At 45.0% G+C, this 27679-nt stretch overlaps 1 protein-coding gene across 6 annotated transcripts in view; it reads right to left on the reverse strand.

Moving 5' to 3' along the window:
• ELAVL2 (ELAV like RNA binding protein 2) overlaps nt 1-27679 on the reverse strand; it is a 134220-nt gene that overhangs the window by 103529 nt on the left and 3012 nt on the right. The window contains exon 1 of one of the 6 annotated variants that reach the window (XM_036434198.2): nt 25270-25400. The exons of the other annotated variants lie outside the window; for them this stretch is intronic. The gene's annotated coding sequence lies outside the window, so the exon portion shown is untranslated. Of the gene's footprint in view, nt 1-25269; nt 25401-27679 lie in introns of those variants that run through there. 6 annotated transcript variants of the gene reach the window in all.

A 27679-nucleotide genomic window follows, 5' to 3' on the forward strand; every position in this document is an offset into this window, starting at 1 on the left:
ACCAAGTGCCCAGGAGGGCTGGGCAATCAGCTCCCCATCAAAAAGGGGAAAGAACCACCCACTTTCTAGGACAGATTGACTGTTCCACACATGCACAGCAGGCCTCTCGCAGGAGAAAAGGCAAGCTGTCCTGCCAGAGTTCTTAAAAGCTTCTGAGGACAATTTTTTGAAGAGGTGAGAGATACGTTCTAATCTCACTGGGTAGAGAGCCCCTTTCTCCATTCAAGTCTGAATAAGAAACCTTTACATTGCAAAAATTCCTAGAATTTGAGAATTCCAGAATATAAATATTTCTCAGATCAAATAATTACATTAGTCAAACCAGACTATTAAAATTACACAAAGCTTGTACAGTCAAGTCCTAGTGTTTAAGAGAAATCATTCTAAAACGTCTGTGGTTAAAGGCAACTTAAACTTTTCAGAGCCAGTACACAAAACCACTTGGCATCGCTCTCTCCAATCTGGTAAGATTTCCTGTCCAATAGGATTAAAGTAAAATATGGCAAAGTATGCATTAATACTTCTGCCTTTTATCATTATGGTAATCAGCAAAGGCTCAGGACTATATATGGTAGTTATATGTAGCTCCCAGAAAAATAAAAATTAACAAAAGCTAAAAGGATTAACATTTCTCTTTAAGCAAATACACAAATTAAAAGATACCTGTATCCATACCCTACAAATCAACAACTATCAAAATAAACCACAGGAGTAAAATAACATTATTGCTCTTTAGACCGTAAAACACATTTCTAAGCAGTATTTTCTAAGCCAACTACCCTGAAAAACAAATTAAGCCCCTGCCTTCATATACCATAAGAGTAATAGGCTCATGATTAAGCAAGTAATTTATTTGGTTTATGTTTTATAAAAAGATTCTGAGAGTTCAAGATCCTACCAGTGACTATTAAGACACTAACAAGACACCATTTTAAGTATTGAACAGTAATAGGTTCATAGTCACAAATCTATATATATATAAAAGCCTAAGCAACCATTACGACCGAACGACTGGTCAACCAGTCACTATGACATGCACTGACCACTAGGGGGCAGATGCTCAATGCAGGTGCTGCCCCCTGGTGGTCAGTGCATTCCCACAGCCAAGCTCCCATGGCTGGCCAACCTCCCGCAGTCCCTCCCACCAGCAGGCCGGCCCCAATGGTCCCAATCCAACTGGCCAGCGGTGGGAGGGTCTATGGGAAGTTGGCCTCTGGCTCCGATCAGGATTGGGGGAAACTGCCCCAACTGGCCCCAATCACCAGTGCATGAATTCATGCACTAGGCCTCTAGTAGAAGATAAAATGACCTCAAAGAGAGGTCATAAACATCTTACAATGGAATTTAAAAATCTCAAGATTTCACATATGTAGAGAAAAAACATTCCTTTTCTCATTACAAAGCTGACACAAAAACAAGACATTTAGTGGCAATGTGTCTCCTCTCTAAAAGCGGATGTATTGCTATTTATCGTTTCCAGGAAAGTATTTTCCAAGAGCTAAGCAATCACTTTTAATACTTACTCCTCTTCACAACCTGCTCTGAGGCACCACCACCTTCTTACAGATTGGGGAAAACACTTCAATGACTGACTGACTTGATCTCACTATTTTTTCCCCCACCAGGTTGTGGAATATCACACAGAGCAAGTGTACTCATTTTGTCCTTCGAGTTTTCATGGAGTCTTACTTTTATAGGAAACAGAACTATGAAGAGGACAATATTTCCGCAATAAAAAAAATAAATAAATAAAAAATTTTTTAAATGAAAAAAGAAAAATGAGGAACTTTCTAGGTCCCACTACAGAAGGAGTGCCTACAATAAAACATAGTACTAGAAGGGTAATAAAGGTAAAAGCATAGTTCTGGTTCAAGCCTTGGTCTCAGTGCTTTAGCTGGGTTACTGAGGTTCCCGGTATTTACAAATGTGGAAGGTTATTACATATAAAAGCTCTTAGTTCCAATAAGCTCTGGGTAACTTGCTATCTCCATTTTAAAAGCCTCTTCTTCACAATTACCCTCCATTTGAAGAGTGATCTGACCCACACTCTGTCCTTTGAGACTTTGTATAAAAGGACTCACCTACTCGAAAATCAATCTTTTCAATTAGATGAAAACATAATGAAAGCTGAGATCATCCTGATGAAAGCAAAATACTGCCAAAAGGCAAAAACAGCTTCGCACTCTAACAGTAAATCCACAAAGTTGCCAGATTATAATTCTGTGATAGAATCATTATGGTCCAAGATCCGTGAGTTTATCTCACTAGGTCTGATTTTTTTATAAGTAAGGTATTCAGGGTTTACCGTCCTTAGGGGACCTTTACATTGTCATTGTCAAAATCTATGTACAGATTTGATTCTCTAAACAAGAAGGCATTTAATCTTAGTTCTATAATTAAGTCTCTTTAAAACACAATATCCCCAATACAGGAAAGGTATTTTGAGAAAAACAGCACCTGTCTATGCCTTTGTACAGGTAGCCCTTCTGGGCCAGTATCATGATCATTTAGTACAATAGAGGGAAGGAATTTAGGTTTGATTATCCACTCACTTTATCCCCCTTCTGTTTATGGTCAACAGGAAGGACGCATGTGATAGATGAGGGATGCTTATAGGATGAGGAATGGGCTGATGGAAAGCAAATCTGGTTAATGTAGAGTCTAACCCACATGTGTCAAACACAAGGCCCGCGGGCCAAATCCGTCCCGCCAGGCCTTGCAATGTGGCCCGAACCGCGCTGTCATCACTGCACTCCGCTGCGTTTCCATCACAATGACAGTTTATGACTGTTCAGTAAACCATTCGGCCTGCGAGTTAGGTTGGATTTTAGATTTTGGCCCCCTCTGATTGAGTTCGACACCCCTAATTGTAGAGTGAACCCATAGACCTGACATGGTTGTCAATTTATCTAAGTGGACACAGGTTGAATTAACCTGACCTTTAGTTTCAATGTCCTGATTTATACAATGGATACAACCTGCCCAGCTCTGTTCCAGGCTGCTAACAATAGGATTTGAAAAGCTTAAGTTTTGAGGGGGGAAATGAGCCAAAATCTAGCATAAATCCTACTTTTTGTTTAAAACCAAGTGAAGATCCATCCGCTCTGTTAAATAAAATATAAGCATGATTTTTTTTAAAAAATGCAAACAACAGAAGCATTTCAAAAAAGGTATATTTTCTAAAAATAATTAAATTAAATCTTAAAACACAGCCCTAAGTAAATGCATGATCCCTAAGTCTGTAATACATCACAGGATCAGTGTAAATATAAACAATACTAAGTGGGAAAATGTGTGAGTCATCTTCATGATATAAGGTTAATCTCATGCAATACACACTTAAATGAGCCTTGAGTGCCAGGCACTGGAAAATGAAAATTGAAAGTTGGGTTCTGGTTGTGGGGGAGGGGGATGAGATAATGAAAGAACAAATAAAAGACAGGAGCTAAGAGGAGGTGAAAAGGGAAACTGTGTAGGATTTGAGATTGCTATAATGAGATATATCTGAATGAGTAAAAAGCATGGGTTAAGAATCCGTTGACCATGTTCAAGTAAAAATATCACGTGGCTAAGCTCATACGGTGAACATGGCACTTGGGAGAGGATGGAGAACTGTGAATACCTGAAGTTTCTGAAGTCTGGCCTACAGGGAGCCAGTGAAGGCTTCAGGCAGGAGTGGCAGCGCCAGAGCTGTCCTTCACCTGTCTCCTACATACAAGGTTCTAAACTCAATGTATCTAAATCTTACAAAGTTATTTTTATCCAAGGAGATGGTTCATAAAAATCAATGCTAAAAAAGTTACAAAAGCCAAACAGTACTCCAACTGGCCCACAGTGTTGAGCCTAAAACCTGGACACCTAACTCCAGTACCGTGATAACGGAGCACTCAGGAGCCAGACTGCAGGAGTCCTAATTCTAGCTCTGCCATTCGCGGTGCCTCGGCTCACATTGACCTCTCTGTGCTGCAGTTTCTGTAAAGAGCTCTGAGAACTGGAGATCAGTGCCGGCCCAGAGAAAGTTTTCTTCCAAGTGAAGCAGGCACAATCACTCCTATGCCATACATATCCTTTGGACATCTGACTGATATTACAGCATCCTATCCTCTATAACAAAAGCCTAATATGCTATGTGCCCGGTTGTCCAGTCATCATTCAACCAATGCATAATATGTTAATGATATATTAAGGCCACTCAACTGCTCGCTATGATGTTGTACACTGACCACCAGGGGGCAGATGCTCTGACTAGTAGGTTAGCTTGATGCTGGAGTCCAGCCAATCAGGACTAAGCAATACAGGCTGGACACACCATGGAGACCTCCTGCAGTCCCTCCCTGGTTGGCCAACCTCCTGCATCCCTCCCAAGCCCCGATCAATCGTGCACCAGTGGGGTCCATTGGCCTACCATGCACCCTTTTTGCAATCCAGGACCCCTTGGGGGGATATTGGAGAACCTATTTCTGCCTGATCCTGCAGGCCAGGACAAGGGACTCCATTGGTGCACAAATTCATATAAAATGAAGGAATACTGATTGATTCAGTAGCCTGGGGGGTGGGGAGGGAGAGAAAAGAGTCAGTTTTTCCGTTCCTGTCCTCTCAAAACCACATGCTAAAAGCTATATATCTAGGTAAACACTTTTCCTTTTCAATATGTCTTATCCATTTTCCCCTCAATGGCCTAAAATGGTTCCCAAGTACACATACACAATTAAAACTCATTATCCTAAAAAACTGCTTTGGAAAACCAGCAATCAAATCTGCTATCATTCTTTCATATGGGTAGACATAATTACAACCTAATAGGTATCATTTAATTAAGACTTAACAGTTAGGTTCTTAAAGCCAAAATTTGATCATTTTCTTCCTTGATAAGGGCACAAAATCTTCTCACAGGTGATGGTCATGTGAAGTGAAGGGCAGAAGAACTATTAAAAACTTGATCATAATAGCCTTCTAATGAACTAATTATTATCCAATTATGACAGACACTCTCTGAGCAGCTTTTCAAATTTTTTCACCTCAGTCTCCAAACAACTGCCCACAAAATGCCCGAAATAAAAGGTAAACTATTTAATTCTCACCTACTACTTCTACACAAGAAAACAAAGTCACTCATAACAGGATGGAACCCTTCCCCTGGTTTTGACATCAAGTCAGATAGCTAAAGGAGAAAAGCAATCCTACATTTGGCTCCCAGGCACACAGATAGAAGAAAACTCGGAGAATGAATGAAGGATGTGCTCTCCTAAGACACTCAAGGTCAAAGCAAGGCTGGAAACCCAGGTCTCATCCACTACAAAACTCTTCCCTCCACTCCCTCCGCTGGGTGGGAGAAATGGAAATAATCTAAAGGGCCTACATTTTCAAGTCTGATCACTGTGCTGCTCACATTTAATTACAATCTCTACCCCCACTTCCAGCTAAATAAGATTAATTCTTAGTCATTGGTGCTTAATAGTAACTCCTGTTTCTCCAGGCAGCCGACACCCCGGTTTGAAAGGGATGTGGATCACTAATTAGTGCCTCATCTATTGAGAGCCTGTAATTGCCTTACCACACCCAGGTCCCTTCTGGCTAGACTAAGCTTCTTTAGGGACCTGATACACCAAACAGGAGACACACAGTTGGGCAAGAAATCTATTAAGAATTAGAAAACCCTGAAAGGGTTCTATTTATCACTGAAGAGAGAAATCTAAGTTCTTTAGTTTTGCATTCTCTTCACTTTCCCAAAAGCTGTGAGAGCCAAGCCTTTGCCCTTCACCTTAGCTATCCAAGGGGTCTCTGGTACATAGAACAGATCCGATATTTCATGCAAAATTCAAAGGATTCTAAATATTGTAGAAATAAAGCCCTAAAGTCAAATAATTCCTCATAAAATGATCTCATTAACATTAGCAAGTAGCTCCAGTTTCCCAAAGAACTCTGACTCAGGAACCAGAAAAGAAAGCAGCTACTGTTTCTGAGAGCTTTACTACAGCATCCTACTCAACCTTTCATCACCGGTGTCATCACTATTCCCATCTGTGAGAATAATTTTTCCAGTGAAAAGCTGGAAAGCTTGGAGAGTGTGGGTGTCTGGAATAAGGACCCTGAATTCTTAACCTCGGATGTAACAATAAAGTTCTAAAACACAAGAGTTCCTATTCCTTCCTCCCAGCCCACCTAACACAGGCAGGTGTCCCCACGCTGTCAGCTCATGGAAGGGCCACTGCACAGCCCCAGATGGCGCTGCCTCAGAGCAGCTCAGCTACACAGGGAGACGCAAATGTCAGAGTGCTTCAATGGGAACCTGCTACCTGAGCACAGGTTCTCCCCCCAGTCCTCTCCTCCCACCCAAGGGCAACTGGAAACGGACTGCAGCATTTGCTTTCTTAAAACACAACTGAAGTTTTAGAGAAAGGCTTCCAAAGACTCTAGGACCTCAGTGGTTCTCAACCTTTCTAATGCTGTGACCCTTTAATACAGCTCCTCATGGGGTGGTGACCCCCAACCATAAAGTGATTTTTGTTGCTACTTCGTAACTGTAATTTTGTTACTGTTAATGAATCATAATGTAAATATCTATGTTTTCTGATGGTCTTAGGCTCTACAGCAGCAGTTCTGAGAATCATCAGAAAACACATTTATTTACATTACGATTTATAGGGCAGGGAATGCTTTTTAAATCTCCTCAGAGGATCTCGTTCTCATTTACCAAACAGAAGCCACAGGAAAGCTGGCATAAACACCTCTTCCTGTTCTTGCAAAGTTAAGCGCACCTTTCTTGTGCTTTTTCAGATCCAGGTCCATTATGTACCAATAAACCTTACAGCTGGACCCAGTTTTAAGCCTCAATATGGTGAATGGCACAGCAACCCATCCTTCCATTTTTGCATTTCATTTCTATTTGGATTAGGTAACAGATGCCCTGATCTCCAGAGGTTATTTTTTCAAAACAGCCCTTTGCCTTTAGAGATACCCTTAACAGGAAACACTTGAAAGTATCCTGTATAATAAAAGGCTCATATGAAAATTGACCAAACGGCAGAATGACCGGTCACTATGATGCACACTGACCACCAGGGGGCAAACACTCAACACAGGAGCTGCCCCCTGGTAGTCAGTGCACTCCCACAGGGGGAGGGCAGCTCAGCCAGAAGCAGAGCTCACAACTGGTGAGCATAGCGGCAGTGGCAGGAGCCTCTTCCAGGGTGTCAGCTCATGGAAGGGCCACTGCACAGCTCCAGCATGCACTAAGGATGTCTGACTCCCAGTTTGGAGATACCCCAGGGGCCGCCGGACTGCAAGAAGGTGCAGGCCGGGTTGAGGGAACCCCCCCCACCAAGTGCACAAATTTTGTGCACCGGCCTCTACTGAAATATAAAAACAAACACACAAAAAAGCACCATTACTGGTGATCACCTCAAATTTTATACATGTATATAAAAATAGACATAAAGATATATAGATCAAAAGGTGTTTAGATAAACTGCTGCCTTCTTTTAAGTAAGACAGAATCTTCTCAGTTTGAAGATCTCATTTTTATAGGGATTTCCAAAATTTAAAAAGTGATGATTGTTTACATTGAGTCTTTGGTTTGAAAGGAATAAAAGTTTTACTATCATTCACTCAATATCAAGCTATTGTGTACATGGAACTATTACAATATAAGTGTCCAATGTGGCTCAGTGGGTGAGCACTGATCTATGAATGAAGTCATGGTTCGATTCTCAGTCAGGGCAGAATTGCAGGCTTGATCCCTAGTAGGGGATGCGCAGAAGGCAGCTGATCCATGATTCTCTCTTATCACTAATGTTTTTATCTTTCCCTCTCTCTTCCTCTCTGAAATTAGTATAAATTAAAAAAAAAAAACACACACACACTTTCTTTAAAAAAGTGTCTCTTTGCCCTCAAGAATTTTCAACAAAGTAAGTTTCTTACAACGAGAAATCCAAAATATCAACGATCCTCACTCACCCACCACAGGTAGCCAAGCAAAGAACTTGACTTTTAAATAGTAATCAGTACCTTTAAGAATAAGTATATTTCATTCAGATCAGGGTATATAAATGTCTGAATACTTGAAAAGATAATGCTCAGGAATTTGTTATCCAAATAAAATGCAGGAAATGTGTAAATGGGCAAATCTGAAACTTGAAATTAATTCTAACAGAATTTTAAATGTGAAAACATATACAGAGAAATAACTGGGTATCCACTCACCACCACCACCCCCACCTTGCATTTTAAAGATAGAAGGGACTAGTAGTGTGGCATTTCTTCTCTCAAGGACCACAGCAACCTGGAACAGACCAGTGCAGCCCTGCATGACTGGGCGGTTTGGGTGATGCCTCACCTTCGTTGTCCTCACCCGCCGAACGCTGTGACTAATTAGGGGAGGAAATAAATGCATTGGAGAGTTGTGTGGTTTTTGTAAGTGCAGATGTGTTCCACAGCTGACAAAAGAGGTTAAGATTCTATATACATACCCACAGTACCATTTAGTCAATTTCTATTTAAGAAACAAACTAGGACAATGAAAGCAATGCAGGAAAAAAGAAAATGCTTAGGTGAACTACACCAAGGTGCATTTTTAGCTCATGTGTCCTTCCAAAGTGCTCCAAAGGCATGTACGTAGATATGTGGGCATGTGTGTATTTATAGAAAGTGAAGTGTTGAGAGCACTATGAAAAATACATGAATAAATCATAGAACGCTAGTGCTTCAAGAAACTTCTGAGAGCGCATGCACAACCCCAAAGACGAAGCTAAGACTGGGGCCAAGGTAAAACTTGCTATTGACAGCACCAGGTGACCCTCTCTAGAGATCAGTGGGAACATTATTATTATTATTATTATTAATTATTCATGCTAGGAAGGCCCATCTGGCATGGCTCAGTGGTTGAGCATCGACCTATGAACCAGGAGGTCACAGTTCAATTCCCAGTCAGGGCACATACTCAAGTTGTGGGCTTGATCCCCATTGAGGGTGGGGGAAGGGCATGCAGGTGGCAGTCAATTGGTGATTCTCTCTCATCGTTGATGTTCCTCTCTCCCTCTCCCTTCTTCTCTGAAATCAATAAAAATATATATTTTTTTAAATGCTAGGAAGAACATTATGCTGAATTCCCCTCCTTTTCTCCTAGAGAGAAAAAAGTCTCCCTCCACTTACATAAAGCCTCCCAAGGTGCCATGCTTATTTGCCTGACTTCATGAACCCTCTCCCAACTAGGCAGCAATCCCTACCGAACCACATAATCAACTCATCCCATTGCCTGCCCATGGGCTGCCAGCTACACTTAGGGAGAGCATCCACATGGTGCTGCTTCTAAACTCCCAAAGCCATGGCATACAGCTCGGCTCAACACAGGCACCGGACACTAATAAACAGTTTGATTGTACAGAATACTGAGGATTTATTAAAATGCTCTGAAAAATAGAAGGGGGGTTATCTTTTGAAGTAATCAGTAATTATATGTTAATATTTTTGAAAATTAAAAATATGTGATGCAAAAAAATAACTATTGACCTTTGCAAAATGAGAGATTGAAATCTAATTCTCCCAACACACCCAGAGGTGAAAAGATTAACAATTTTAACGTTTTCAAAGGGATCACAAAATTGAACAAGCACAGATGAGGAAAGCAAATACACAGGGGCAGATCTTTCTATGATGCTCTTTGCTCTTGGTTTTTACATTTAAATATCAGCACACAGAGAAATCTTTCTTTATAGATGACTGTTTGATAGATATGCCCAAATTAATTGAACCAAACTGCTACTAATAAACATTTAAGGTTTCAGAATTTCAAAACATGCTTACAATAAATACCTTATACAAGAGAGTAAAAACATAAAGTTAGAAATTGCCGGTCTGCAGTCTATTTGCCTTTTTAATTATGCTAGTTGCTGCCAAAAAACCTTCTAAAAACTTAGCAAGTTACAGTCCCACCAAGGCATTGCCTGCATTTTAAAAATTAAACAAATACAGCAGCAGTGTAGAGGAGAGGGCATTGAGGGAAGAAAAGGCATGGCAGGAACCAGCCATAGGTCTGGAGTGACCAACCGCTATCACTATTCCTAAGTCATGAGGCAACACATCTTTAGCATCCGTTCCTCCAAATGCATGAAATGAGGGTGTTGGCCAACACTAGGTAAGGACCCCTCCAGCCTGCACATTCTCTGATGTCCTTGAATTTGCTTTATTTAAGAAATGCACATTAAATATAAACACAAAATATTTATTTGGGAGTGGGGGCTGTCCAGAAATACAAATTGTTGGGAAGTCAAATTGCTGTCTAAAGAAAAGTAAATGCTCTGATGAAACCCCCGCTAGAAAATGTTGAAATGGAAGTGAAGTTTAGAGCAGAGGAAATGGCCTCCTAAGAGGACAGCTACAAAACCGTTCCAAAAATAAGACACAAAGGATTATTTTAATCATTTGCAGGTTTTCATAGTTGAAGACAAGCTGTATCTCAGAAGAAATATACCAATGCGGCCATCACAAGCGCCCCGATGGCTACTAATTAATAAAAAGTCACAAACACCCCTTTCAAGTTCACCATGTACAGAGTGGATGTTAACAGGAGATATGATTTGCTAAGCTAAATAAAAAGGCTTCATTAACGAGAAGTGGCAGGATCACAACCCTGCTGCTGATAAACTGCCAACACACCCAAGGCCTTCCATGAAGGGCTGCCCATTTAACATACTGCAGCTTTAAAATGAGTTGCTTTGGAACAAACAGTGCTATGTCATGGCAGGCCTAGGACATACCAGATGGAGCTGCTGATATGAGAGAGAGAGAGAGAGAGAGAGAGAGAGAGAGAGAGAGAGAGAGAGAGAGAGAGGGAGGGAGGGAGGGAGGGAGGGAGGGAGGGAGGGAGGGAGGGAGGGAAGGAGGGAGGGGGAGAGAGAATGAGAAAATGAATGTGTGTGTGGTGTGTGTGTGTGTGTGTGTGTGTGTGTGTGTGTGTGTGTAGGGACTGGGGTAAACCACGGGTGTAGCCAGCCCAATAACCCCTCTTCAGGTTCGCCTTCTGTGATCAGAACATCCACCTTAGCTCCCAACTTGTCTACAGGCTTCAAAAACAACTCTGTGTTGAGCAGAAAGCAGCCATCCGCTGGACAGCCAGAAATGGTTTCATGCTGCTATTAAATGCCGGGCTGGCGGTCATCCCTGGAGCCTGCCTCTTTAATCCTGGCAAACACAGCCACTTCAGTCCGGTCCTGAAGCAACAGTATTTTTTTAAATATAGCACACTTTGAAGCTGTATAAAACAGGTCATAAATGCATGTATAAAAGCAGAGTCTCCACCCAAGCAAAGTGGATACAGAAAGGATCACACCATATCTTCTCCTGTGTGGTCCAAGTAAACTGTTCAACTCACCAGGCAGGAGACTGCAAATAGATACGGTCAAGTATTAATCATTCATAGGGATGGATGGAGAAAAACAGCACTGTTAATGCAAAAGATACTTTAAGACAAATTAACTACTACCAGCAACTAATTATTGAATAGTAATAATCAATGTCCATTAAAAAAAAAACATCAAGATACTCAATTTATACATTAAAAATTGTGATTAGCACCTGACCAGCATAGCTCAGTGTTTGAACCAGGAGGTCAAGGTTTGATTCCCGGTCAGGGCATATGCCCATGTTGCAGGTTCAATCCCCAGTGTGGGGCATGCAGGAGGCAGCCAATCAATGATTACCTCTCATCATTAATGTTTCTGTCTATCTCTCCCTCTCCCCTCTGAAATTAATAAAAATGTATTTTTAAAAAAAAATAGTGATTAGCTCCAACTGGTTAAATGTGTGTATTATACATAGCAATTTCACAGCAGCCAGAGTTCTGAGACTGAGTATACCACTAAAGAAGAGAAGGAAAGGAAGAGTTTGGGGGAGCGGGGGGGGGGGGGGAAAGAGAGAGAGAAAAGAAGGGAAGGAGGGATGGAGGGAGGGAAAAGAAAGACCTTATATGCAATATTTACCGTTGGCATATGTAATTTTATAACATTAATCTTTATTTAAAAGAAACAGGCCCTAAGTTTAAGGGCTAAAGCTATAAGACAGGATATCAAGGAGCTTCCAATGTAGTTGAAAACACTGAAGAGGTGCCCTAAAGATGCAAACAATTGACAGAACCACTAAGAAAAAGCCAGACACACAAGTCCGCGGGAAGTTAGTGCCCAGCCCCAGTTCCCACACCAGCCCTAATTCTCATCCCTGTGGTCCCAGCACTGTGCGAGCAGCGTTAGGATTCTCTCCTGAACTGAAACGTGCTCCAAGCTCTCCGAGCAACCCCGTTTCCAGGGTGGAGGCCACCGTGCGTATTTTCCATGGCTTCCTTTGGCATCTTAGGAAAAAGGAAGTGATAACTAAAAGCTGTGAGGAAATAAGATCCAATTAGAAAAATGCTACATCCAAGTGAAACAATTCTAAATGCTTAAACTAACAGGAATTCAAAGTTTTCATTACCACATAATATTAAAAACAAGAGAAGACAACTGTTCTAGCCACCAGAATCCGCCTTTCTGAAGATACTAATGAATTAAGTAGGCCCTAGCTCATTTGGCTCAGTGGATAGAGCATCAGCCTGCGGACTGAAGGATTCCAAGTTTGATTCTGGTCAAGGGCACATACCCTAATTGTGGGCTCTATCTCCAGTAGGGGTGTGCAGGAGGCAGACAATCAGTGATTCTCTCATTAATGATGGTCTCTCTCTCTCTTTCTCTCTTTCTCCCTTCCTCTCTGATATCAAGAAATATATATATATTAAAATAAACAATTCAGGGTGTGACAAAAGTAAGTTTACAGTTATGAGTATGTGAAACACATTGTTTGTTCTTGTAATATTATTATTTATTAACTAGAGGCCTGGTGCACAAAATCCATGCACTGGTAGGGTCCCTAGGTATGACTGGCTGATCTGTGAGGTGATCGGGGCCCCTGCTCGCACCTAGCTGACCTGGTGATGCCCCCTTGCTGGCCCCACCCCCATTACCGCTAGTCAGGGCTGTGGGCTGGGAGCCATAGCCACTTCGCTCATCAGCCATAAGCCCAGCTTCTGCCTGAGAGACACTCCCCTGTAGGAACGCACTGACCACCAGGGGGCAGCTGCTGCATTGAGCATTTGCCTCCTGGTGGTCAGTATGCATCATAGCGACCGGTCATTCTGTTGGTCGTTCTGCCATTCGGTCGATTTGCTTATTAGGATTTTATTACATAGGATTATTGCATTATTTTCCATTCAAACTGTAAACCTACTTTTGCCCCACCCTGTAGATTCTAGTAAATGGAACGATCAAATAATAAGCAGGAAGATAGTAATGTCATAAATTCACGGTATGTTTAATTCCAACGAGCTGTGTGGATGAGTGAACAAGCCACATGGAGAATTCACTTCCTCCTCCTTTTTGTAACCTCTTTTTTTCTTCTTTGTTTTTGTCTGATTACTTAGAGCAATTTCCCAGACTCTATCTCTTACAAACATAAAAAACCCTTTAGGACTAAGGGGCTGCACAAAAGCCATTCAGGTCCTTTTAAGAAAAAAAAAATTCTTTTTCCAATAAATAAATGTCTCCCAAGGTTTTACAAAGAAAACTTCCTATGCTTCTCCCATCCCAACAACTGTTTTAAAAAAACTGTCGCAAATTAATACAGTATTAGTGATTAGTTTAAATTTAAACGAATACTGGGGAAAACACAGTACTGTGAAGAAATAAAAAAGGTTGTCAAGATCTGTCAGAGGGGGGGGTCTATGAAAAATTATTCATTAACTAAATAATCAATGACAAACTACAATTCTGGGTGAGTTGGTAAAGTCCTTTAAACAAGGCAAAAAGCTTAATAGACATTCCTCTGTAGTGCTTACACCTCAATCAATACAATGGACAAATGCTTTCAAAAATGCTAATAAACTATACTTCAAAATCAGAAAAGGACAGCATACTTCAAGAGAAAAGAATACAAGCTCTAGACTCCGCAGACCTCCGGGTGAGATCATCTAACCACAAGGTTAACCTACGGATGCCAGTAAAACTTCCTCAGTTGAGAGTACGTTTCAAGCACTGTATTATCTTACCTTTTTTCTCTACATTATTCTTATTCCAAATTTTGAATTAAATATTTCCCAACTTCCTCATGCAAACAAGTAGTACACTAAATGCAAGAAATAAGAAGAATAAACAAGGCGTCCCCTTTCTAGAGGGAAGAATGAAAAGATTACCAGGAATCTGTTTTCTTCCCCATCTAGCCTCCACCCAATTTGGATGGTAGCTAAGTTGGAGAAACAAGATAAATCAGTAACAATCTTTTACTAGGTGGATGTTTTATTGATTTGAGTTTGGACATCGTACACCCTGTATTAAGCACCTGTCCTAAATTTCTTTTTTTTTTTTTCCCCCTCAGAACTGTATGTTTCTAAAAGCCCACCAGGTTAGGAACATATTAGTTTCAGAAACTTAACAAGTTTTCAGAACAGCCCTTACAGATTCTCTACTACAATGAGCAGGGGTTACCGAAATGCCACTTTCGCCAGGAATAGAACATACAGTATTTTGATCTTTTTTTTTTTTTTTTTCCCTTGGTTGTAATAGCATCCTAAAATAAGTCTGGACACAGTGTCTTCATCCTCTTGCGTATAGAAAATAACCAATCCATACTTCATACGGTTCCAAAGAGTAATCTTCCAAGTTGAGACTGCCAGCTGGCAACAGGAAGACACCCTCCTGTGATGGGATCCTTCTAGAAGTCACCTTGTCACGGGGTTAAAATAAGGGAAAGTCAGAATCCTGGCCCCGGGGAAAGAGTTGGTGGGCGTCCTTCCTTCTGGGGGTGGCTACCGTAGGGAAAGCTTTCAACACAAAATCTGCTTATACAACAGCCTCACCACGGAGGAGCCAAGCTATAGGCTTGGAGTCGAGATACAGCTGCTGGGCTGCCTCTTGGTAGGCCACTGGCCTCGGCCACCTTAAACTGTAATCAACACAATTACCAGAGGTGGTAAGAATATGATTCTGGGGTCACAGACCTCGGCCCTCCTTCCCCAACTCAGGAGGTTGAATCTTGGGGCAAATCTCCTGACCCCTGAGCCTCACTTTCCTCGCCTATAAACATATTACCCTTGCAAAGGCACCCGGAGAACAGAAACACTGGGTGTCACCAAGGTCACTACAGGAAATGCTGCTCCTGGCTCCATCACAGCAGGTGCTGCACCACCTTCCATTACAGACTCCACCTGGTTTCCTGTCCTAATAGCCAGGTTTGTCGGCAAAGAAAAACAGGAGGCTGGCCCTCGCTGGTTTGGCTCAGTAGATAGGGTGTCGCCCTGCAAACTGAAAGTTCCCAGGTTCGATTCCGGTCAAGGGCACATGCCCGGGTTGTGGGCTTGAGCCCAGTTGGGGGCTTGTAGGGGGCAGCCATTTAAGGATTCTCTCTAAATGTTGCTGTTTATCTCTCTCTCTCCCCCTCTTCCTTCCTCTCTGAAATCAATAAAAATTATTTAAAATTTGTTTTGAAAATAAAAATTAAAACAGGAGGCTTCTGGGGGCCTCCTTCCAATACACTGCCAACCCGACTGCCCCATTCAAAATCTCTTCCTCTAATTCCAGTCCTAAGAGGCAGTCCTTCAGAAGTTACTTCAGAAGTTGCACAAAAGAGAAAAGATCTCTTTCCCTTTCTGCCCTCGATCACAAATCTATGGTGTTCACCATGAAATCAAACTTTGCCCCCTACTGTCCATAAAAACAATACTGGTAGATGAGCCAGGCTTTGATAAAGTCCAAGGATACCCATCAGTCCCAGTGGGCCAGCTCCAGCAACCCAAGGAGCTACAGCGGGCATGTGGGATGGTCAATCACCTTGCAGGAGGAAGGGGGGAAAGCAATGTAAATGCTAATGCCCTGAAGCAGCAGCCAGACTAAGGACACCAAGAACTGGCACGAGGAAGTTACCATCAGCAGCGGCCTTGAGAACCCACGCTCCTGATGGCCATGGCCTTGGGCATGAGGGAGATGCGAAGAGAAGGTGCAGGTCGGTGCTCTGAAAAGCACCCCAGCTTCCGACAGTTCCTTCGCTCCTGCCACTAAAACTGCACTAAAAGGGAGAAAGCCAGAGGGACGTTAGCATCTTTAGAATGTTTTCCTAGGTGTCTTGAAAAACGTGATACCCAGAGGAGATTCCTGGCTCCTCATGCTGCCAAGAGAATAAAGTGATGGGGAGAGATTGGGGGGCGTCATGTGGTTCCACACACCTGCCTGGATCCGCTCTTCCTAGAACAGCAGCAAAATTAAGACAACCGCAGTGGCGTTTCTCTCCAGCCGCGACTTAGGGCTTGGCAGTTTCTGCGTTGCATAAATATTCTCCACCTGTGACTGGGCTGGCAAACCAGGAAAAAGAGTTACTCAGACCAGAAGGGAGAAAATCAAAAGGAACAAAAGATGTGAGGGGAAGGGTGGATGAAAAAAAAAAAAAAAAAAAAAAAAAAAACCTAAACAAATAAATAAATATACACACAAAAACGACCACTAGAAGCTACACAGGCCTGTCCCGGAAGCAATATGCAGTAACCTATCTACGTAGGTTAGCGATGCGATCCTGGGTTGGAATGCATAAGCAACCAATCAAAGTTTTCCTCCCTCTTCCCCCAACCCCTCTCCTCTCTGAAATCAATTTTTTTTTTAAATAATGTCCTCAGATGAGGAATAAAAAAATAAAAAAAGTTCAAAAAATACCTAATAATTTTTAATATACACAGTTAATTCAACGTATTTTTTAAATAAGCATACACTTTTACTCACACCCCAAATATAAAACATAAACTTAGCTGCGGCAGTTTTTAAAACTGCCAACATTAACCTCCTATTATGCTGAAGGGTTTTTTGCGAAGATGTTCAATATGGGGACACGTTCTTATTCCTCGTTAGGATGGGCCTAACACAGGTGACTACCAGGACAGCAGGGCCTTCACGGCATGGTTCCTGCCTCAAAAGCTACACCAGGGCTGGGTAGATAAGACTGATCTTCCTGTTTGCCAGGCTGAACAAAAACTTAACTAGAAATGTAAGCGAGGCGCATTCCCCAAGGGTAGGCCCTGCACCGGCACTGTCTACCTACTTAGCATCATCTGCATGCGCCCACCTCGCCGTTCACACACACCAACGTCGCTCTCTGCTATTCAAAGTGTGCTATCTATTATGCTCAGGAGTCGGTGGGTAATATCCGCCTTCCTCACAGGAAGATAAAATTACTGCATTGGTCCAAACAGGCCATGTGGAGCCGCTCTCTGCCTCTGGTGCCGCCGCTTGCCCTAAGGCACAGGCGTGAGAAGCTTTGCTGAGGGTGCCCTGCTGCTCCCAGAGAGGAGAAAGGCTGAGGACTGAAAAACAGAAGGGGGGGGGGGGGGAGGAGGGGAGACAACACGCAGAAGCCCCACACCTGGGAACCTCTCCTATCAGCTCTTTTTCTACAGCAACCTGAGGCGGGATGTCTTTTCCAAGCTGACACCATCAGCACATGGGCCTCTTCCAAACAGTTCATCACGTCCTGTTAGTTTTCCCAGCACCAAGCAACTTCTGCTGACCCCGAGGCATCTGAACAAATAGGAGCTAGCACGCCATGGGCAGGAAGAAACCCCTGCTCCCAGCGGGGCCAGGCCCCCTGGGGCATCGGGAAGGAAAGATCAACAGCAGGAAGCGCATCTCCTGTAGGAAGGAGACACCGCCTTGCCATCAGGGGTTAAGGCAGGAGAACTCTAAGACAAGGCTTCTCTAACTGAGGTAAAGGAAATAAAGATCTACATTTATAAGGAGCAACCTAACATTCCTCAAATGTTATTTGCAAACACCAAGAAAAATCAGACAAATGTGACGGCTTTAGAACGTTCGGCTTTATGTCTAAGCTAAACTTCAGAAACATAGCAGGAGGGTCACAGACTCGAATACCCACCATGGCCAGGCGGTCATGTATCCCTGCTCCAGAGAAAGGGTGCCCTGGATGAATGTGGGCCAGCATTGCTCTTCCCTTCCAACTCCTCAAGAGACATAAGATATGGCTCTCTGGATCTTTGCATCCTATTTCCCAACGCCTAGAGCAACAATTCACAACAGTTCGGGCCAAAGAAAATGGTTAGACAAGACGCAGCCCAATGGGCCACACACTCTGGGGTCTATGGCGGAAGCTTACACCTGCTATCCACTGATGCCCTTTTCTCTGCTTTGTCTTCTAACGGCAGCCATTCACTTGGTCACAGAAAATACAGTCATTCCCCTTAATACACAGGGGATACGTTCCAAGACCATCCCCTTCCCCCCATAAATGTCTAAAACAGGACCCTATAAATGCTGCCTTTCCTATACAGACACACCTGTGATAAAGATCAACTTATAAAGTAGGCACAGTAAGGTTTTTAACAACAAGGAAACAGAACAATTAGAACAATTACAACAATGTACTGTTAATGAAAGTTGGGTGAATGTGGTCTCACTCTTTCGCTCAAAATGCCGTTCCGTGCTGTACTCACCCTTCCGACGACGACGATGATGATGATGATGTGAGACAATAAAATGCCTTGTTAAGCCAAGAACTTCCACCTTTTCATTTAAAGGAAGCTCTTTGTGACATCTCTTTGGCATAGCCAAACTGGAAGCATCACTATTCTTGCGCTAGGGCGTCATCAGTAAGCAAAATAAGTGTGATCTGAACACAAGTGCTGCCCTCCCAGGACAGCAGATCTGGCCCCCAGGCTGCTACGTCAGCACCGACTCGGGCAGGAAGCGTCCAGGCAGCGTGGAGACGCTGGGATGATTCACGTTCTGAGCGGGATGGCAGGAGGTTTCATCATGCTAACTCAGAGCAGCGTGCCATTGGAAACTCGTGAACTGTTTACTTCTGGAATTTTCCATTTCATATTTCCAGGCCACGAGTAAGAATAAAACCTCAGAAAGGATGCGGAGGATACTGTATCCTTCCGTGAGTAAAATGTAACACAGTGCCTCAGAGCCGATGGCCAAAGTGCAAGCCGAGGAAGAACAGAAAAGGACAAGTGAGAAGGCTGCACATGACCGACCCAGAAGGGCCGGCTTGCAGTGGGACTGGCACAGGGCTCAGGAGCCGGGACAGGGGCCGGCAGGACAGGGGCCGCGGGCACAGAGAAGGCAGGAAGGCTGGGTAGCTCCAGGCCCTTGCTGAGGCCATGGCAGGGGAAGGATGGCAGTCAAAAAGCACCGATGACCTGGTATTTGGAAAAAGTCCGTGAGTCACTCCCAGCCATAGGCCAGAATGGACCCCGAGGGTTTCAACCAAGTGAGCCATCCACCAGGAAGCAAGCAGCGAGGGGAGAGAACATGGTGTTGACTAAACTCCTATAGAAATAGGCCTGACCTGGGAACAGGTTATAAAAGCTTGCTCATGCTATAATGAACTTTGTATATTTAAAATGTTCCGGAGAGCTCTGCTGTCAAGGTGGGTGGTCCCCTCCACAGAGGTACCTCCAACCCAGCAGCAGCATCGGTGAAAGAGAAAAATCTCTGTTCTGAAAAGGGGCTCAGCGGAAACGGATGATCAAGGACAGTCAGTTCTGGGAATATTTTCCCCATCTTACCCAAATCACGACGTTTATTTTCAAACGCACTGTGATTTATTTATTTGCTCTGAGAAAGGCCACCGGTAGTTGCGATGTGCACAAATGATGCCTCACGGATAAAGATGTGTTTAAACATCCTTTAAAAACTAAGCAAGTGAGCAATTCCCAATAACTTCCTGGGCAGGGCATCCATCACTGGCTTTCACTTGGGGTGGTGAGAAGGTACTGAAGCAAGCAAGAGAAATAAAGCACTTCTGTGTGAACTCCCTATCGTGATGAACAGGAATAAATCCGTGATAAGAGAGTAAGCAACATTCAAATCAGGGTAATATAGTCCAAGTATTTTAATGCAAATACTTAAGATTTAAAATTTTGATTTGTCATTGAAAAAGAAAAAAGGATAGAAAAATTTAAATTAAGAAATTTATATTCCTGAAATGTCAGCTGGCTAAATCCTCATCTTTTCACAGGTACTTTTAGCATTATTTGTGTTTTCAAGGGGGGGTGAAATGCATTTTAAACCCCCATTCCAAATTGCACCATCATGGATATATTTGTGTCTATCTCCATACTGAAATGTGCAAAGTCACAATTCTCTCAAAATCTTGCTACAGTTTAGGGATTGCCTCTTTCCTCCTGGCAGAAACATACATTATATGATGTTATGTTACAAAGAATCACTAAAAACAACAGTTCATAAAACACACTGAAGCCCATCCAAATATATAAAACCTAACCTATCAGGACCACCCCCAAATCAGTAAGCATCGCTGTTCCACTGCCAAAAACCTCAGCAGACGCTCATCTCCATCAGCCCTTCAGACGTGGAGGGTGCTGCTTTGTACCAAAAAAAGGTTAAGGAACCAAGGACATGGGCCACTGAGCCAAAACCACATGACGGAAACCTCAGACTCCCAGCCTCGTCTTTTCCACCTGGCTCTGCTAAATTAAGAATTTCAACCTAAAGGACAAAACCTCCCGAGGCAAGACAGCTCAGTGGCCAGCATGGCGGCACTGGACTCTCAAGAAGATCTTACATGTGTAAAATTTGTTTACAAAATCAGAATGGGTTTTCAAACAAACTGCAAGGAGACAAGGAACCTTGAGAGTCTGTCTTGGATGAAAGCTGAAGGCCCATCACTAACAATTCAGCAGCCAAGAGCTCATCTGAGTGACTTTGCCCGGCTGTCACCAGTGATGGGAGATGGCTCCAATTTTCAAAGTCCTATTTCCCCCCGTAAAACGTCATTTTCACACTCTTTACTGCAGAGGGCAAGATGACAAAAAACTGTGTAAAAAAAAAAAAAAGGAAAAAAGAAAGTCGTGTACATGCATTTTCCAAGGGAAAAAAGGCCCACGGGTTTTCTTCAGATGCTCAGAGATTCAGAGCTCCTCAATATTAACCAGCAATTTTACAGTAGCTCCATTAATAAGGAAGCGAGCAATTCTAAAACAACTATCGCCCCTATTCTCATAAGGAAAGGAAATTAGTCAAGAAAATGTCTACTGAAGCTTGAAATGAGTTTGACCACGGCGAACTATAAAAGCAAAATGAAATAAAATCCCATCCTGAAGGAAGTTTACCGGTGTGACATTTATGGAAAGAGGAACTTTTGTGATATTCCATTAATATGGTCGCTAAAGTTGCTGAAATAATCAGTGGTGGACAATTCGCAACAACGAAAATTCTGCAGGACACAAAACGCTAGTCGTGTAGCATATAAATGTCCTTTTTATGAGACAGACTCATTTGTTTAAGTCAAGGGGAAAGTCTCACACGAATCTATCACTGTTCGATGAGACAAGAGACAAATATACAGCTAGCACAACCCAGGAGTTCAAAATTTATCTCTTCAAAAGCAAAACCATCAACATGTTTTTTTTTTTAACTATCATTTTACTCACGGATAAACAAGTCTATTGAGAAAAGCGATCCAGTTTTATTGCAAAATAAAGAATTTCTAAAAGTGGGAAAGGGAGTCTTGCCTGCCAAACCTTTTTTGGTATTATTCGTCATATGTCTGAAAGGGACACAATGGAAATCAGCAACACAGACAAGTACAAGGAGAGTGCAAATTTAAAAACGAGAAGAGCTCGGTTACTTTACATGAATTAGACAACATACGTTGGTTTGGTTTTAATCCCATGGCCACCCAGTCCTAGGACCTCTCGCACTCCTTCCCAAAGCACCTGTCCTTTATGTGCATGAAGATTTCTTACAGGAAAAGCCCGTACCTGCCATCACACAGAGCTCTTCAGCAAGATTCCAAAGCAAGGAACATAGGAGGATCAATGCAACTGATGCACAAGTGCTGAGAAAATAGACAGGAACGCCTTTACCAAAAACAGGTTGACATAGACCAACCTCTGGAAACTTGGCCTTGGTGTTAAAGGGGAAGGTGCCTATGGGAAGGCACCTGGCTCACGGCTTCTCAAAGACTCACCTTTTGCTTTGTTGTATACAATGGAGTTACCAGGCTAGTGATACAGTCACCTCCCCTTAAAGGGAAAAACATTCTCCCGTGACCTTATTAAAATTAAAGTCATGATACACAGTATGCATGCCGAAAGGAAAATCTGTCCATTTCTTGTTAGTGAAAAATTTCCTAAGTACGCCATAAAACCTTTGTAAAATCTTACTGTACTAGTTCCTATCTTTAGTTCAGGTTCCAAGTTACCAAGCCTATGTATAGCATAATACTACACGCATCTTTTAATATGCAAAAGCCTTGAAATGAAATATTGCTTTGCAAGCTTAAGTGCCTTTCTACTTAGCAAACTTATAGTATTAAAATCAAGAAAGAAAAAGCAACTAGTGCTGCCAACACTAGGATCCTGAATCAAATAAACGGAGGGCAAATGTTCTGCCCAATGAGCAACATGTAAAGCAGTGAGCTTGGCAATCAAGTACCCAACGTGTGGGTTCTGCAAGTCACCAGAACCAGCGAAGACCTCCACGTCTGTCACACGAAACTGGACAAAGCAAGGGAACACCCCGAGCATCTGATGTCCTCCTTCGTGTTCCTTCAGGGGCTGGGTGTGGCGCCACCAGTGCATCCAGCCTTCGCCCCCACCCCCCATATGCTATAAAAAAAAATAATAATAACCTGACCAGGCCAAGTTTTGCAGATCTCCAGCCTCCCTTACTTACAAGCCCACGTTACTGATGCCTATTGATGCCGAGGGCAGCAACAAGAATGTGATGACGTAGGAGGTTTAATATGACTTCAGATGAGAGCAAAAGAGCTGACCCTACCACGCAGACCAAGAGGTCAAACCGGCAAATGGTCATGGCAGTCTTGATCAGACGCTCTCTTGGAGTGTCCAGTCCTCTGGGGGGGGGGGAAGAACAGGAAGAATGGTAACTTGCCACTGTGGAGCTCTGTACCACGCTAACCCTAGCAAGGGCAGCTAAAACAGTGCAGGGCTGTTTTCTTTTGGTTTTTTCTGTTTTAATTTTTTTCCCCCGTCAGAAAGAGGAAAGGCTGACCCCAGCTGAGAAGTCAGGATATCCTTCTGGATGGCTCTGCTGTGTCCTTAAAGAGAATCTGGGACTTGCTTTTAAAGTGTGTGTGTGTGTGGGGGGGGGGGGGGGTGTGACCGCGTTAGTATTTTTCAAAATCGTAGTAACCATGTTAGCAAGAAAAGCACTTGAAGGCTGCAATGGCTGAAAAGGGCAACAAGGATTCAGCCAGGAACATCCATCTGCGGACAAAGACCCCAAAGGCTGGATTCAGGGATGGGGTGGTAGAAATGCCACCCAGAGCCTTGTTCTTCACCACCCGCTGGGAGCTGGGCCTTCATCAAAGCACCAAAACCCAAACAGAGAAGGAACTTGAGTGTCTGGGGAAGAATCGTGACCCAGGCCAAACCAACAACAACAAAACCAGAACAGAAATTCTAGTAGCACACCCTGAGCCTAGGAAATAAAAGATGTGATAGTAAATAGTGGCTGTCACTGACCAAAATTCTGGGCACCGGTTCTATTCTGGGAGCATTTCCGAAAACTAACATTCTCTTGAACCGTGAAGAAAGAGTGCATGCAGCTGAAAACAGTGGTCCTAACGTGAATCCTAAGGACAAGCACTGGTAGACATGCCTGATTGGAGAGGGTGCCTTAAATGCTCTGTCTTTGAAGGGGAAAACAAAAAACCTCATCCCCCCCGAAAGGTTGCAGATGTTACCCAAAAAAGGGCATAAGGGACCAGAATTGATCACACAAACACAAAAATACCCTCTCAAGAAGGAAAAGAAAAAAAAGTACAGGAATCCTAGGAAACTGGATGTAAATGTGTTTCTTCATAACCTACCTTTTCCTACCCCACCCAGGCCATTATCGTCCAGATGTTTTTGTCATGCCTCCCCCATTTCCAGGGGCACTGTCTCTTAGTATGCACTCCCACACCAAAGCTGTGTTAAATCAGCATTTCCACAAACCTCTTAGAGAGAAAAGACCCAAGACAAATGCAGTGTCAGGCCAGGCCACCCAAGAAAACAGACACCATTTCTGGACCCAAAGGTCCGGAGGAGAAAGTAGATCCAGGCAAGCTTTTCCCACCCTCTCACCAAAATGGAGACCCAGGTCAGCTTCCGCAGGAAAGAGCTACCTTAGCTCAAGGAAAAATTCAGACGACTCTAGGAAAATGATTCTTGAGAAAACTGTCTTCAAGGGCAGCTACAGAGCATTTCAAAGAAATCAATTTTTCTTAAGACCATGGGGAAATTACACCCAACTGGTATTCGAGGGGTTTTAAATGGACTTATATGCCGTAAGTTTGGGGGGTGAGCTACGCTTTTTGAAAAGATAGGATTGTGATGGGCACGTCCACCAAAAACTTAAGTTTTCAAAAAGGTTTTTGTCCTTGCCGGAGGCATTTGGCCTTGTTAAGGATCGCTCTACAGGGAGGGAATCCAGGAGGATAGACAGCCAGACAGCAAGTCAACCAATCCTCCTTTCCTCGCATTTCCAGAAAAGATGAACACTGCACCTGATCTTTGAAAATGCTATTTTGCGTGACCATCTGGACAGCACACTCACAGCTCACATCGAGGTTCCAGCGCCAGCCCTCTAGGATAGCGAATGGGCTTTTCCAGAAACGCCTTGGAAAGGCTGTTTGCCTGTCACTATCACGGCCACTGGAGGAGCACCTGCTGGCAAAGCGACACTGGTCCTCCAGAGGCTCACCAATGTCATGGGCGCACACACAGGGTGGGCGCGCGGGGCCGCAGCTGGCCGGTGCTCCCGGAGGAGGAGCAGCTGCGGCCTCCCCTCCGAGGGGCCCACAGCCCGGGCCGCCTCGCCCGCGGCCGGAGGGCCCGCTCCCCCGCTTGCCTGCCCAGCGCACTCCGGTGCGCAATCCGGGAAGCAGCTGGGCAACTGACCTCGGGCTGGGACGTCGCGGGACTGCTGCCCCTGGCCTCACCTAACAGGGTCCCGGCAAGGCGGAAAGGGCGGGGGAGAAGCTCGGAGGATCCTCTTTGCTCTGCCACCGTCCCAGGCCACCTCCTCACTCCTCGTGGCCGCCCAAAGACCCGAGCCGCCCGGAGGGAGCTCCGAGGAGCACGACCCAGTGGGCGCGCCCCCAGGCCCCACCTGGCCGGGGTGCACACAGCCCCCCACACAGCGGGGCTGCCTGGCCACCACGGCGTCCCCGCCCTTGTTCTGGAAAAGCCCCCTTCCCTCTCCCCTCCAGTGCACTCACCTGCGTCCGGGCGCAGTTCTCGCGCTACACGCGGCCGCTTCGCGCACGTCCGCGCCGAGCACGCTCCCCCGCCCGGGCCCGCCGGTGCCCTCCGCCCCCGGCCCCTGTGCCCGCAGGAGGGGCGGCGCCGCCTCCCAAGGCGCCCGATTCCCCGCTCTTCCACCGCCGGGGCCGGCTCCAGGAACTTGGGGTGCGCGCAGCCTGCTCCGCAGCCCTCGCTGGCGCTCCCGCCCAGCGCCCCGGCGGCTCCGGGGCGATGCTGAGCCCGCACAGCCCTCAGCCTCGGCCGTCTGAACGGACCTCCCTCCCGGCCCGCCCCCCGGCTTTCCCCGCGGCCCCCTCGCTTGCCTGCTACGACCGGGGGCAGCAGCTGCAACAGCCCGTGCCGAGGTCCTCAGCACACAGCCTGGGGGAGGCACCGTGCGCGCTCCTTGGAGAAGCGAAGGCTGCGTCCCGGTCCCCCAGTCCCGTGGTGGCAGGAAGGCGCCTGGAACCCGGAGGAACGCCCGCGCCGCCGCGCAGCTCCGGGACCGAGCGGCTTCCTGGCCCGCCGGCAGCTGCCTCCCTCGGCGCCGCTCCGCTGTTTGTAGGCGGGGAGGGGCGGGGGGCCGGCCGGGGGCGGGGCCGCCGGGCCGTGGCGCCAGCGCGTGCCCTGCCCAGAGCCCCGCGACTCAGTCCTGGGGAGATACCCCCGGCGGCAGCTCTGAGTCTCGGTCCCTCCCGGCTCCCGATTTGCAGCCAAATCCCCGACCAGGCGGATTCGGGATTCAAGTTTCTAAACCCCGAGGCTCCGGGTGCTCGAGGAGAGCCGGAGTGATTCTGGGGGCGTTACATTGATGGATATGTACATATCAAACACATATATACATGCAGACCTACATCTGTGCACATCCATTCCAAGCAGAGTTGAAAGCTCTTTTTCCCCCACCACTTTAAGCTGAAGGACCCCCGCTGCCCACCTCTGCCTCTTTGGATAGAATCTCATGTTCAAATAAGCCCGGAATACCTGTGTGGGGTGCTATACTCTGCTTCAAACGCAGAACAGGAAATCCAGCACTCCACTCTGTGCCTGCCTGTCTGCCTGCCTGCCTTTCATTGCATATTCCGACGCCTCTCCCTCCCCACCCCCCCACACACACCGCCGCCAGGAAATGCCAGAAATGGCCAACTCTTCACCGAGGGGGCGTCCACTAGCCTCGGCCTGCCCCCACGCCTGGTGGTCAATCGCTTTTCCCAAGAAAAACCTGTGCTTGTCCTCACACTCAGCCCCGTGACTGAGAGTTAAAACTGACCCCCCCCCCCCCCCAACCAGGAGGAGGGAGCACGTTTTTACACCTGCTCAGCCGCCTAATTGCTAGAGCACCTGTCGTGCTGGGTGGCTTGGTTTTGGATTCTTTGTTGTTGTTTTTTTATATTGCAAAGGCTTCTGTCTTAACCCTTAAAAAATTAAAAAAAAAACACCTACATTTAAAAACATCACCTGCCATACATACCTGAAACCACAGAAGGTAAGAGAGGCACTGAGCAGTGGGCCACTGAGTCGCTGCAAGGCTGTGACCGAGGTTACAGCTTCAAGGGCATGATGCGGGTTTGATGCAGCAAGGTCCGCTAAGGGCGCCCAGAGCTCCCCGCCCCCACGCGACGGGCGGGCGGGCGGCGGGCGGAGCTGGGGAGGAAGGGGGGCAGGCTTCCTCTAACCCAGGGTTGGGGGCCAGGATGGCTAACTTGCCTGCTTCTTAAATCACATATAGGAAACAAGGAGGCTCAAGCACCCACCAAATGGAAACCGACCATTCCCCAATTTGGGGGGACGGAGGCTGGGGGCATCAAAAATACCTGATTCTATCTAAGTATAAGGTCATTTAATTGCAAATCTGATTGGCAAAACAACAACAACAACAACAAAAAAACCACGACCTTAATTGACTTTGTAGGGGTTCCTGGGGAAAGTGCTCAGAGTGCCTCTTTGACCTCTCTCTAAAAAAAGTGAATTATAGTGTTCTCAAATCAGGTAGGCAGGATTGCCAAAAACCCATGTTTCCAAACGTTAGGCAAAAATAAAAATAAAAAATGGGCCTACCAAATTTGCCAATCCAAGCCTAAACCTCTCAGAATGCCCTACGCCCTACTTCCTAAAGCTGACTTCTTGAAGTTACAGGAAACCTCTCTCCTCCAAAAGGCTTCTGCCTGCAAACTGCGTCCTGGTGGAAAACTCCAGAACAGGAAGCTTTACAAAGTGGGGTGCCCACGCACTTGGTTAAAGGAGAGAACGGGATGGAGCAGTGCCAGGTGTAAGCCAGACTCAGGGGATGACAGCAGTAACGAAGAGAGACGGTTAATTTTTTTAAAAAAAAATCCCCAAAAGGCAACTTTTACACACTCAACCTTTTCGGGTTTTGCGCACTTACTT

The sequence above is a fragment of the Pipistrellus kuhlii genome, unplaced genomic scaffold, assembly GCF_014108245.1.
Source record: "Pipistrellus kuhlii isolate mPipKuh1 unplaced genomic scaffold, mPipKuh1.p scaffold_m20_p_12, whole genome shotgun sequence".
In the NCBI taxonomy this organism is placed as follows: Eukaryota; Metazoa; Chordata; class Mammalia; order Chiroptera; family Vespertilionidae; genus Pipistrellus; species Pipistrellus kuhlii.